The 14,344-nt window shown below is 42.0% G+C and overlaps 1 protein-coding gene across 1 annotated transcript in view; it reads right to left on the bottom strand.

Annotated features, from left to right (window-relative positions):
• Positions 1-14,338, bottom strand: part of LPIN2 (lipin 2) — a 62,343-nt gene extending 48,005 nt beyond the window's left edge. Inside the window, exon 1 of the mRNA XM_019546627.1 lies at positions 14,231-14,338. The gene's annotated coding sequence lies outside the window, so the exon portion shown is untranslated. The remainder of the gene's footprint in view (positions 1-14,230) is intronic.
• Positions 14,339-14,344: the final 6 nt, after the last annotated feature.

Below are 14,344 nucleotides of genomic sequence, written 5' to 3'. Positions count from 1 at the left end.
AAAAAAAAAAAAAAAGGTTAAAAATCCAAGTTAAAAAAAAAACAACCCTTGAAACAAAATATTTTATAAGGGCACACAGAGTGAAATCACTCACCAAGATATTAGAAGGGGCCATTTCTTGAGCAGCAACCACATTGCTCCTTAAGTCATCTTCAAAAACAATCATCTCTGAGAAATACATCTCAGAAAGGCAATTCACTTTTCAAAACATAGATATATCCCAACTGATAGGCATAACTTTGTCAGACCAACATTTACTCTCTTTATTTGGACCAGACAAAATATATTTTTAAAGCAAGATAAACAGTTTTGCTGTTCTAAGATCTCTTACATGGAAGCATCATCGCTGTCTGTGAAGGTAGACTGATTAAAAAAAGGAAACACTGTGTTATAAAACCTGACATAAAAACTTCCTCACCAATAAGATTTGCTTGAAGTGTCACAGCCCACTTCTACCCTGAGATAAGGAGGACCATGTATGTAGTTCAGCATGTGTTTGTGCTGATAGGCAATGATCGTGTATTACAGCAAATCACATGACATGAAATATTTCATTTCATTTCATGGAATCAGCAACTAATATAAAATGTAAGAATCATAATACTAGGATCACTCAGCTTGTTACTGCTGTAACTCAACCAACATCAGGTGCCCTAGTACAAACCAGAAATCAGTACGGTTCAAAGATACCAGCTGTCAAGGAGCATGCCTGTTGCTAGCACTAAAAGTAGAATTGGCAAATGCAAGTTTTAAAAGACATATTACCACTCAAAGACTTGGTCCCACACAAATCTGTATCCAATTTGGTTGAGGCAATTTTATCTGCTGAAAATGTACAGGTACGGCTACAGAGTACATTGCTGTTATTTGCACAGCCTGTTTCTAAACAAGATTATGCAAACAAGTAGGCTATGCTAAATCTGGTCAGGAAAAAACAATAAAAAAAAAAAACTAGATTGGAAATGGATAGCATAATATGGGACCATACTACAAGTTGTTCCATGGATTTTTGCCAGCTTTTAAAGAATCACTAGAAAATAAAACATGATTGTCACAGTTTTAAGTGCCATTACGCTGTTATACTTGACCATGCATTAACGAATAACAAAAAGAAAATCCCATGTGTAACACATTACTTCTCTTTATTTTAAGAGTACTGTTAAATATGCCACAACAAGGGAAACGTGCTAATTAATTTAAGCCAACAAAAAATACAGTATTTGCCAAATTACCTTATTGTTTCAAATTTAAAAAAACCTTTCTGTAAATTGTCCTTGCAAGCAGAAATCTCTTTCCTTGTGCTGTTCAATTCTTGCATTAAAAATTATCGATACCTGGCTTTCTTTTTCTAGTCTCAGCATATGTAATAAACTAAAATATACTAAAAGCCAGCATGTGAATAATCAGGTAAAACTGAAGACATATACAGCAAATATTTGACATAGGAAATACTGCAAATAAATATGGCCATAAAGCAAAATCTACTGTTTACCCCCTTAAATTTGTGAAAATAAGGGAACCTGATAGAGGCCTACTTACAGCAGTATAACAGCACACATGCAAAGGGTGTTATTTTGTTAAAGCAAATTGATCAGAAAGGCTATTTCCCTTTAACCTATAATTCAGAGACAATCATTTGAAATGTTACAGGCTTTTACAGCATCCATCTCTGTAAAGTTTTGCTACTTAGTATATTGAACTGATATGGAGAAAAATAAGATATTGATTTAGAACCCTAGTAAAACAAACAAACAAACACACACACACACACACAAAACACTTTAGAAGCCACTACAAAAGCATACATAGAGTAATTTAAAATTTTGTCAGCAAAATATAGCTTTGACTGCAGCTCTCCCACCAATTACCATAGCTGAAGGATAGACAGAGATTTTCTCCCCAGCTTCATATCCATCTTTTTCTATCAAATTTTACAGTTACAAACTTTAAACTATTTAAATGACCTTAAAAGCCATCCTTTTATAAATGGAATCAGCTATTAATACATTTGGGGCCAGCTCAGGCAAAAATTAAAGACCAGTACTTAGAAAAACAGTCTAATTTTTTCAAGGGTCTGTTGGTAAAAATATTTCAAGTCTTAGAAGAAGACATTTGAGGAAGATTCATTTACTTCCTTCCTTAACCTCCTCCCCTCTACTTTAGTCAGCAGGTAAGACTGGAGCTACAGAGATGAAGCAAGTCAAGGCTACATGAGTGTCATTTTGACATTAGAACATCTTGAGAGATGGAGAGATTATGAGAAGAGGTGACTTTTGAGATCAAGTATCCCACACCTTGTTAGTCCATAACACACAGGTCAAGAAACATAACATTCCCAACTGTTCTGGAACATACAACATTAGCCCTTATCCCTAAGGGCTGATAGAAAAACTAACTTTGAATAATCAAAACACAGCAAGCCTCAAATCACTGTTTTTATCTGCTATAAAATGAATATTTAGCATTAAAATTCACCAGTTTTGAAGATGCAGCCCACTATAAGCAGCTTCATAATACTGATCAGTTTCGTAGCTAAATATGGGTGCACTGAGAGGCCACTTCTCACAGCACTAAACCCCCTCCCTCAATACTCTAGCAGTTTCTATTCTGCATTGAGCTGATCCTGAAAAATCCATATGTACTGCCATACTCCTTGTCAAGTGTGTAGGTTAGTAAATAGGGGGTAGAAACTAATCATTTTCTGCAGAAAATCCTGGTGTTTCTTAGCCTTTATACCTGCAAAGAATCTCTCAAAACAACCACTAATATTCACCGTCTCACAACTTTCCCTAAACAACAAGAAAGCTGAATTTTCTTGTCAAGAGCCACTTTATGCAAGGCTGGTTAAAAGCTCAAAGACAGACATGCCACCACATAGGGTACTACTGTCCTTACATTCAAATCAAAGCCACTAACTATGTTGAAAGAGATGCTAGTGCAGGACATCTTTGTATCAGTAAAATTCCACTTTCTTCCTCTGATTCATCTCCTTTACACTATCTGTGTCCATATTTGAAGTTGTGCTTAGAGACAATTAGTAAAGTATTTGAGAAAAATCCAGTTTTCATTATAAAGATATTGATTTTTCATTTTCAGCACCTTTGAGTAAGCTTTTCCTTTTTCAAGATAATTTTCTATTCTGTCTATTATATAATAATAAGCTCAAAATTTCAGTTAGACATTCAGTACTGCAAAGAATTATTAGTTTGAATAAGTACCAAAAAAGCAGCATTACATACACCACTTAAGTCATGTCTTAAGAATTACTCATCTCTTGGCACAGGTATGACTGATGGCATAAACTCTGGAGTCGAACTGTATTCTTGCCTCAAAGGAAACCCAACTTGTAATAAAAAAAAACTAAGTTTTGGACAACCAAACCTCAATTTTCATTAGTTCAGATTTGGAATGTTTAGTCAATCTTAAACATGTTTTAAATTTCTAAGCATTTTTTAAAATGACAAATAGGTTGCTAAACCAATGCTCAAAATGTTAAAAATAAGGTTGCCCATACAATCTTAATCCAATCCCTTGGTACATATGCATTTTGATACAAATTAGCTTCATGATCACACACTGTTTTTTATAGGTCTTTTATCTCATTCAGTGCAAAGGATAAAAGATGATAACTTAAGCCCCCTCCAGATGTCACATTTGTCAAGGGATACATGAGAGTTTCCCATGACAAATGATAACACGCCAGATGTTAAAGGATTTTGTTTCAGGGGAAAAAAACAGCCAAGCTGCCACAAAAAAGGAAGATCCATGACAAAAGTTACTGTTTAAACGTCTTCCCAGATTGGGAGACCCCACAATCTGAAAGTCCTCTGCTCTCCTCCCTTTTTAATGGGAGGGAGAGGGAAAGCAGCTAGCTCCCTGACAGCCTGCCCATCACTACAAAAATAATAGCTGGACACAGCCATAATGCACAGCTAATTATCTGTTCTCTTCCTGTTGTTCAATGTGTGGTCCTATGTGACATTATACTTGATCTGAGCCTACAAGAGGCCAAGAACGCTGCTCTAAAAAGGATGATTAATTTTCTCATGGCAAGCATCACCATGGTATGCTGAAATGAAATTACAGTATTATTTTCCTCCCTCCAAAAAAAACTATGAAGAAATGAAGAACTGAGTTGCAGATATATTAAAGACAAGATATCCATTAATTTTGGGTTCCAAATTTGAAAGTATTTAGACCTCATTTTTGAAAGGCATTTTGCATTCTGTAGCATCTTAGTACAGCTCCTTTGGCTTCACTTGAAGTTGAGAGTCTTCAGAACTTTTACAAGTCAGGCCCCATCATCTTAGGTTGGGCACTCAGAAAATGGGCAAGAACCACCTCTGAAAAGTTTGATTAAGAAATGTGTCCAGCATCACATAGAAGCTGTGTCAGGAACAAGTTCTCCAGGACATAATACAGCTATGTAAACAAAGAGACCATCCTGGGTTTTCTCACTGCCACCTACCCCCTCATGCAATAGATGAAACAGGGATCCTACAAAAAACATAACCCCAATTCAGCCCCAGAGCAAGTGTATCCCATGCAGTGAATGAGGCAAGTACGTGATCCTATAATTAAAGATTATCATTATGTATATATAGGGGGTACTAGTGATGGCATTTACTAGTTTTTTAATGATTTGTAACTACTTTCCTAGTTGTTGTTTTTTTAAGAACATGAATAAAATGATATCTTGTGGTTTTAGGCAGGCAAGGTTTCATAGTTGTTAGGGTCAGAAGGGACCTCAAGAGATCATTGAGTCTGACCCCCTGCCCTGGGCAGGAAAGAGCGCTAGGCTCATATGACCCCACCCAGATGCTTGTCCAGTCTCCTCTTAAAGACCACCACGAAGGTAGGGGAGAGTACCACCTCCCTTGGAAGCCCATTCCAGATTCTGGCAACACCCTACTGTGAAGTTCTTCCTAATTTCCAACCTACATCTGTTCTCTGTCAGTTTGTGGCCATTGTTCCTGGTTATTCTAAGAGCTGCCCTGGTAAACAGAGCATCTCCTATTTCTTGCTCCCCACCCAATGAATTTGTAAACAGCCACAAGATCCCCTCTCAGCCTTCTCTTGCAGAGGCTGAAGAGATCCAGGTTCCTCAGTCTCTCCTCATAAGGCCTTACCTGCAGGCCCCTAACCATATGAGGGGCCCTCCTCTGGACCCTCTGAAGGGTTCTTTGAGTAGATGTGATATCTTTTATCAGACAACTTAGTAGCTGGAAAAAAGTTCTTAGCAAGATATTTTTCCAACTACTCACATTGTCTAATAAAAGATATCACATTTACTCAACCTTGCCTATGTCCTCAGACCACACGGCTACAAACAAAACCCAGCATCCTGTGTTTTTAATATGGTTCAGCAGCAGAGTTGGAACCTATAGGTGTACTGCATGCACCTCTGTCATTAATAGCAAATGATGAGCTGTTCTTGTTAGTTATGCGGACAAGACACTTGCCCATAGATTTCACAGGTATTTGCTAACAAGATGCATGGAGAAACTTGGGTATCTTCGCTTCTATTCCATTCCAGAATGCACAAACTCCTGCCCTTTCTACCTTAACTCACTCCCAAAGACACATCTGTTCCAGTCTCTATTCCTTATCACAGAATGCACTCTTCAGGCTTATTCTCTCACCATCAGGCTCCTTTTCCAGCTAGTCTCTGTTCCCTCAGTTTGGTTCTCATATCTCATTTCCTTAGCATGTGCCTCCACAAACATCCCTCATTCCCACTGGCTGTCAGTCCTCTTTCCACGTTTTTTGCCAAGTCTGTCTCCTGCAGTTCCCTGCCCAGCTACTCTATTACTTGTTTCACCTCTCTTCCTTTTACCCAGATTCCAATTTCAATTTAGTTCCATGCCCCCAGACTTGCTCCTGTCCCATCTGCATCAGAATGGGTCCTATTGCTCTTCTGCACTACGTAGGACTAGCAAGTACCAGGACTGAGCATAGGAATCTCCCTACTATCAATCAGTTCTGGTGCCAAGCCCTAGCCTGCAGCAGTCCATAGCTGAAACTGCTGGTAAAGTCCTGATTATTCCCTTTCAGTCTTTTCAAAGTAGAGCACAGGCAGAATTCTGATTTGCATGGGCAAAATATCTTCTCTAGCCTTCAGGGATGTATGTGGTAGCCAGGTTGGTCTGAGAAAAGAAGAAATGCAAAAATTTAGAACTTTTTTTGCCATTTCTCAGTTTGTCTAATAAAAGGTATCATTTTGGAACCAAGAGGTCTAGATTTTTGCATTTCTAGAATCTTTGCTTTTCAAAAAAGAGAATTGTTTTGAATGAAGTTTTCCAAAAAAAGACCAGCTATGACACCCATAATGGAAAATCTCAGCCCAAAGAAGTTATAATTTGATAAGTTTAAAACCAGATTATAGTAATGGGAAATATCAGGTGAACCCCTATAAATAATTTCTACCTGTACTACAAAGTGCATTCTAGGAAGGCATCAGGTGCTGAATGGACTACAGCACTGGGCTGTCAGGTGGCAACACAATCTTTACTCCTAACTGAGAAGTACTGTTCTGTTTGCATCTGAATATATTCAAGTGTTGCTGCAGTTTTGTCAGCAAAACTCTGTAGTGTATACTACACAGTGCATTATGGGCCATGGAACTGACTACAGAATATTTTTCATTAAAAGCCTAGCAAGAGGAACGTGGGGAAAAAAAAACAAGTTCTTAGGACTGTTCTCTAAACTCTTATTCTAAAAACATGGACACAAAGGCTAAGGTCAGAAGTTACACATAAACCAGTATAAGTAATTGGGAACTGGTTCAAATCTGTAACACAACAGAAGTTCAGTGTGTATACACTGCTATTACAATGGTCAAAACTGGTTTAAGATAACCCTGGATGGATGTAGTATCAGGACTTAACTGACTTAGGTTAAATCGGTTTATTGCCCCAGATCCCCTCCAGATTCAAGTTAACTCACAGCCCCCCAGCATCCAAGGATGCTTTGCACCTCCCTTGCAAACCTTCTCCTAACCTCCCAGGGTAGACAAGCTAGCTTTGGCCCAAACTGTCTGATCCAGCTGAGCAGGGAAGCATGCACTAGCCCCTCCTGGCTTCTGGCCTGGACTATAGCAGAGTGCAGGCATGTGACTGCATTTCCAGAATCAAAAGTGAAAGTCTGTTCACTTGCTTATCAGCTCAATGTACACAGCTTAAACTAACCTGTGAAGATTGACTTAATTCAGCCTTGGGTTTCTTGACCGTACTTAGCCAAACACACACAACCCAGTTTAAATCTGAAATTGACTGACAGAACCTCGACACTTCATATCTGTAGTATAAGTATCATGTTAATCGGAATATAAATGGCAAGGGTGCACCCAACCTAAGGCACCATAAAATGGCAAATATAATATTGAACATATTATTCAGAAGATTATTATGACTGGTTTGTATGGCAACTCAACCTGAACATGAAGCATGTCCAGGGCTACTACCTCAGGGCCAAGCTTTCAATCAGCTGATTGCTGGTCCTGACTCTGAGACACCCGTAGTCTTGACCTAGCTTCATGAACTCCTAGGGCTTATATGGAGTCTCAAACAAGCCCTCCATAGTCCTGGGGCTGGGGCTGACAATCAATTGATTGTCAGGCCTGGCCTCAGGACCACACCAGGGTCTTCCCCTTGTAGTCCCAGGCCCAGGGCCAAGTATCAACAGCTGATTGTTGGCCCTGGCCCATGCCAGGTCATTCAAGGCTGTGAGTGCTCAGCTTTCAAACTGCCAGTGCAGAGTGAGCCTGAGATCCTGAGGCTGGTTTACAACTGCATTGGCAATTAGAGAGGGTATGATCTGGACCTTATCACTGACCAAAAAACTGCACCTCCTGCCATGCATGAGGCATGGCAGGAGGTGCAATTTTTGGGATGGGGGGGGAATCAGATCCCATGGCACTTTTAAACAAACATAAGCCAGGGGCCAGATATACAGGCACCTTTAAACTAGTTTAATAGGCTTGTAACAGTTCAAAAGTGCATCTGGAAAATCAAGTACTATTTTAAACCACTTCAGAGTTATGGGTGAACACCAAGCCATCCATGGCACTGGTCTAGTTGGTCCTCTAGGCATCCTACACTGTATGGCTCCTTCCCCCACCACTGCTGCAACTGGCCATTCTGGTATGCAGCCAAAACTCTACCGCTCCCTTTTTTCCCCCTTTTGTTGGCCCTTTTTATCAACAAGTCCCCTTGCACTGCTTGTTCAGTAAAGGCTATCTAACAGGCAGCTGTGTCCTTCAATTCCTGCTAGACTGTTTACCCTTATCAGGCCCCTCCAGCTACTAGGAAGCCAAAAACATGGGTCCAAGATTCCCACATCCCCATCTCAAGTCAGAAAAAGCACACGGTAGACTTTGGTCAATTGCAGGCTACTAAAGTTTACTGAACTTTCATAGATTTCATAGACATTAGGGCTGGAAGGGACCTCGGAAAATCACTGAGTCCAGCCCCCCACCCAAAAGGCAGGAAGTCAGCTGAGGTCATAGGATCCCTGCAAGATAAGCATCCAATTTACTCCTGAAGGCGTTCAATGTAGGTGCTTGTCCAATGGCAGGCTGTTCCAGACCTTGGGGGCTTGGACAGTAAAGAAATTCTTCCTTATGTCCAGCCTGAAACAGTTTTGCAGTAGTTTATAACTGTTCGACCTCGTCATCCCTTGGGGTGCTCTGGTGAACAAATGTTCCCCTAGATACTGGTGGTCACCCCTGATACACTTATAGGTGGCCATCAAATGACCCCTGAGCCTGCATTTTTCCAGGCTAAAGAGCCCCATGGCTCTCAGCCTGTCATCGTAAGATCTGTTTTCCTGACCTCTGATCATGCACGTTGCTCTTCTCTGGACTCTCTCAAGCTTCAAAAAGGATGTGGAGAATTGTGGAACCCAAAACTGGATGCAGTACTCCAGCTGTGGCCTCACCAAGGCCAAGTACAAGGGCAGAATGATGTCCCGGGATTTGCTTGAGAAGCTTCTATGGATGCAAGCCAGCATCTTGGTCACTTTACTAGCTGCTGCATTGTAGGCTCATGTTGATCTTGTGGTCAGTGATCACCCCCAAGTCTCTTTCTTCTGTAGTGCTAGCCAGCATAGCACTGCTGAGCCTATAAGGATGCTGCAGGTTTTTCCTCCTAAGGTGGAGAACCTTGCATTTTTCAGTGTTAAACACCACCAGGTTCTCATCCGCCCATTTGCTGAGCCTGTCCAAATCAGCCTGGATTGCCTTCCTGTCTTCAGGTGTGGATGCTTTGCCCCAAAGTTTGGTATCATCAGCAAACTTGGCCAGTCCACTTCTGACTCCAATGTACACCGCATTAATGAAGATGTTGAACAATATGGGTTCGAGAACAGAGCGTTGGGGGACCCCACTGGTCACAGGACACCATGATGATTGACTGTCAATTACTACCCTCTGGGTCCGACCACGGAGGCAATTTCCCAGCCAGAGGATCATAGTGGACCCAAGGCCATAATTGGTCAGTTTCGCCAAGAGCTGGTATCCCATGATGACATTGAAGGCTTTTGGTTTAGGAGAGAAGGGAAAGCATAAGAGTGAAGATGCCCCAATCACAGATCACTCACCCCTGAAGCATGGGTGCAAGCACTCCTTCCTCAGCCCCTACCTTCCCCCTTATGAAATGTACTGGGCTAGGTGCTCATTCCCAACCCCTGTTGTCCGTTACAGCACCTCAGAACCAGCTCCCAGTTTCGTGTGTGAATTGGTGACATTTGTGAATGGTTCAATTGTTGCATGTGTCTGCACACTAACTCTTGTTTTAATTTAAACCTCTTCCCAAGCAACACAGTAGTTTTTCAATGTAATTTGGTAAGGCATTAAACTAAACTTAATACTGGAATAAGAGAGGCCACAGAGTGGATTACACAAATACAGCTATTATTTAAATCCACATCTCAAGTTATACCAATTGCTTTTAAGGCCTTAATTTCTTTGGCATTTTTAAATAAACAGATTGCTTACCCTTTCTTTAGAAGGATGCTGAACTCTTTCCTAATCTTGCAGACTTTGGATCTTCATAGACATATTTTACAAAAAGTTTTCTGATATTTTACAAGTTTATCTTCATATTAGCAGTTTCTTCTGGAGCCACATCATTGTCCAGAGAGCACAACCCTCCCTCTTCCACTCTCAGCAAGTCACTACTGAACTCTGTAGACAGGCACATGAATATCTTATAGGTAAAATATTTTTCGTCTGTTCTACACAAAAGGGAAGGGATCTGTTCATGTGGAAGGTTCCTTCCATGAACTCATCTAACTTGACTTATGAGGACCTTTGATTTTTCACTCCCTTCCCACCTTCAGAAAGGAAGAATCCATGCAGACTGAAATGTTAAAAAAGATCCCACTAAAATTACTTCACACTCACTTATTCACCTTTAAGTATATGTATCCATACACTACATCATGATGATCCGAGTCAAACACAGATCTCCAAACTCATAAGCAGTAATCCTATTAACAGGTATTTTGATAGCCACATAAACTGGCACAACTAGAAAGTTTCTTTTATGAGGTTTCAACACCTAATTTTAAGGTTATAGATAGACTAAATCACAGGACACCAGAGAAGATGAGAATCATTTTCTCTTTGTTGTATTAAACCCATTACCATTTTCTGGAGTTAATTACATGTGCCAATGGAGAAAGATAGGCACGCGTTTAATCTGTATATAAAGCTTTGGTATTTTACTACTGAAAAGTGTAAACAAAACAAAACAAAACAAAAAACCAACCCCAAAATTTAAAAAAAAATAAAAAATCAACAACAAAAAAAATTAAGATTTCAGAATTCTCACCCACCGTGACAAATTTGGAAAAGGAGTACCATTTTGTTTGGTTAGACCTAGCATACACTTAGTCATAACAAGAACTATATACCCTGTATCATATCAAAGCCGGAAAGATCGTGGCCACAAGATAGTACTTCAAGGGCAGAAGGGAAAAAACTTGATTTTTTTCCCACTACTATAGAGAACTCTCTAGGAGAAATGTCACAAGTAATGTACATGCATAAAAACTTATATGAATTTAGCACAAAAAGCTCTAAATAATAAGGCTTTCCATAACCTAAACTACCCTGGTTTGATTTGGAATGTCAGATAATCATCAATACATCCCTTTCCTTTATGAACATTATAATAGTTCTGCTGCTGGCAGTCATGCAACTATGTTGCAAACATACTAGCAACAAATAACAATCACAAAGCAAAAGTAGCAAACTAAATAACATTTCATTTGTAAATTAACTGAGCATAGTAAAAATGTTGTACAAAGCAAAGTGGAGTATTTTATTTACATTTTTAAAAATCCCTGGACACCTATAACAGTAAAATGTTTACACCAGATTTTCTCTATATTAAAACAGCCTCTTATTCTCACTTCCAGCAAGATCAAAGGTCTATAAAGCAAAGACTTGCAGACTTGCTATGTCAGACATGCAAATCATCACACAGCATATATTAGAGTATCAGATACTCTCAGAATTCTGCCTTTTCGTATACACAGCCCTCTAATGAATAAGCTTCAGGGTAAAATGTGATCACAAACTATCCAGTATTTTATACAAATTCAGCAACTGACTTATGATAAGCAAATTAAATATGCAGCAATATCTGACATCAGAAGCCAGTCTTTCATCTTTTCACAAGACAGTACAGAGTCTGTTCATGATTTGCTTTCCAGACAGCAGCTTTTACTATCACTCAGGAAAATATTTCTGACTTATTTAAGTAAGTGGTAGCTTAAAGGTTCCCATCTGGAAAACAACTTACAAATAGACTGCACAGTCTTTTGAAAAAGATGAAAGACTCGCTTCTGGTTACAGACAGCATGGACTGGCAATGTTAAGCTGGACCAGGCTCAGTTTTGGAGAAAGATCTGGTCTTAAGCCATTCAGTGGTAATGCCCTGGTGATTAATTTGAGGTAATATATGACACCAAAAATTATCCCTATGTGCCACTGTTCAGAAGGCAGTCAACCACAATTCTGTACTTCAAGAGGAGGGGGGAGAGAGAACAAGACATGAGTTTGTGTTTATTTTTTCAACCACTTCATAGAATTCCCCCCAAAAAAGTAATGAAAAGCTTATATCCATATGATGTTAATTATTTATAACAGTTGTGCATTGATCAATAATGCTATACTGTTACCATGTCCTAATACATTTGCAACACAATAAATGGTGTCTGACAGTTTCCTAGGCCTAAGTCATGGCATCAAACACAGGGCTCACAGGCCAAATCCAGCCCACAGAACTGTTCCATCCAGCAGGCTGCTGGAAGCTGCAGGCCAGGACTAGCAAGGCATGGGTTACCACAGAATGTGGGGTCCCTGGGAACCAATGGACATGGTCATCAGCAGCCAGGGGCCAGCAAGGCTGTGCAGATACAGACTTAATTCATCTGCTGCAGTCCAACGCCCACCACCCACCCCAGATCCATACCACTGCCCGACCCATGCCACTGTGACTGGACCCAGCCCAGTGACACCTTCGGTCTATAAAGATGTCAGTTTTAACTTGCATTTGAAGTAGCTTCAACCTTAACAGCTAAACCAAGGTTCTTTGACTCTATTAACATAATGGGGAGCTGGCAGCTGGGACATCCAGACATTATAATAATTAAAGAGATGCCAGATGCAAGCAGGTACAGCTTGCCTGTCTCTAGAATCAAATGTGACCTAATCTGAATGTGCCAAACACAGGGAATTATAAGTAAATTCTCTACAGTGTTTTACGGCAACATCAAGTTCTATGCCACAAACAACAAACACCTAGAGTATTTTTTTAGATGCATATGCCCCAATCAGCCACTTCACCTATTTTAGTTGCCCAAGCTCCATAAGTTAGCAAAGACAACATTTCATAGATGACTCTGCATAGCATCCAGCCACACGTACTTCACTCGCAACAGCAGGCTGCTTGTACTACATGGGCAGTTACATGCCTGATGTACACAGGAATTACAAAATCTGTGTGTAAATTAGAGAAGGACACGGGCTGCTGTGGTTTCCTTGCTTTACCCATAACAAGTTAGGGCATTAAGTCTATTTTGTGTCAGGGATGAGGGTAACAGTTTAGATTATGGTTGTATGGGATGGTTTGGATAAGGAGATCCCTTTCAGCCTGACTTCTCTACAACTAAGTACAAGGTCAGGAACCACCTCTGAAAAGTTGGCTTACGGGCTCATAAAGTAAAGCAACACATACTGTCATATATAAACAAAAAGCCACGTTATGAGACAAAAACACTCACATTTGTTTAGCTAGGGGGTGGGACACTCTACACCAGTGCTTCCCAAATTTTTCCCCAGCATAACTCTGTTTAGGGCCCCATTTCCACAGTGTGGCCCCTCACTCCCAGCCCACAGACCTTCACCCCCACTGGCTGATGCTGCGACCCTGGTTATGGTCACCACCCACAGTTGGGCAACTGCTGCTCTCCACTGTTTAGAAACAAACACTCCCAGGCAATACAGGCTCAACCTCCTGCATGGCCTCACTTCCCAGTCAGTTGCAGCCAGGAGGGGCTGCAACAGGCCTCAAGGGGGCTAACCACAGTCGCACAATTGCTTTCATGGAAAAACAGCGTGAAAGGAGTAGGTGACGCGTGGGGCCCCCACCAGGCGCCTTAAGTGAACAGCGCGTGCAGGCAGCATGCCACAGGCGAGTGCTGCGCAAAGCCCAGTCCCAGATCTGCGCCTTAACCCCAACACGGTGGCAGAGACCAGCCAGGGGCTCCTCAAACCCCAGGGCCACGGGGCTCTGCCCTGGGCTGGATGCTGGCGGGTGGAAGCACAAGACCACAACACTAAACACCTCCCGGCTCTGCTCGGGGGCAGGAGGCAGAGCAAAGCGGAGCGCCCCTCGCCCAGAAGCCCCAGGGGCGGTGGGCAGGGCGAGCGGAGCCTGACCAGGGCCCCGTGCTGAGCAGAGCCCCTGGGGGAGGCTGTGAGGGGCCAACACTCCCCCCACGGCCCCTCCCGCCTACGTCACAACCCCCAACGGACAGCGCCATCGGGGAGCACAGGGGTCCCGGGGCTGCCCCCCGGATGGACAGGCCGGGGGGGGAGCCCTGCACCGCACACGGCGGGGGCGGGCGCATCGGACCCCGACCCCGAACCCCTCCCCCCGTGCACGAAATCGAGGCTGCGGGGTAGTCTCCGGCGGAGCGGTGCTCTCGCCCCGCAACTCACCTCGTGCCGGGCCAGCGCCAGGCTGGCTGAGGGGGAGGGGGAGGAGGAGGGAGCGGGAGCAACGGCTGCCGCGGCAAGAGCAGCTGTTGGCGGCGACGGCGGCGGAATGGAGTG

Source organism: Crocodylus porosus, unplaced genomic scaffold (assembly GCF_001723895.1).
Source record: "Crocodylus porosus isolate Cpor-Errol unplaced genomic scaffold, CroPor_comp1, whole genome shotgun sequence".
Taxonomy (NCBI): Eukaryota; Metazoa; Chordata; order Crocodylia; family Crocodylidae; genus Crocodylus; species Crocodylus porosus.
The sequence above is the reverse complement of the archived record's forward strand: the minus strand, read 5'-3'. Positions and strand labels throughout refer to the sequence as shown.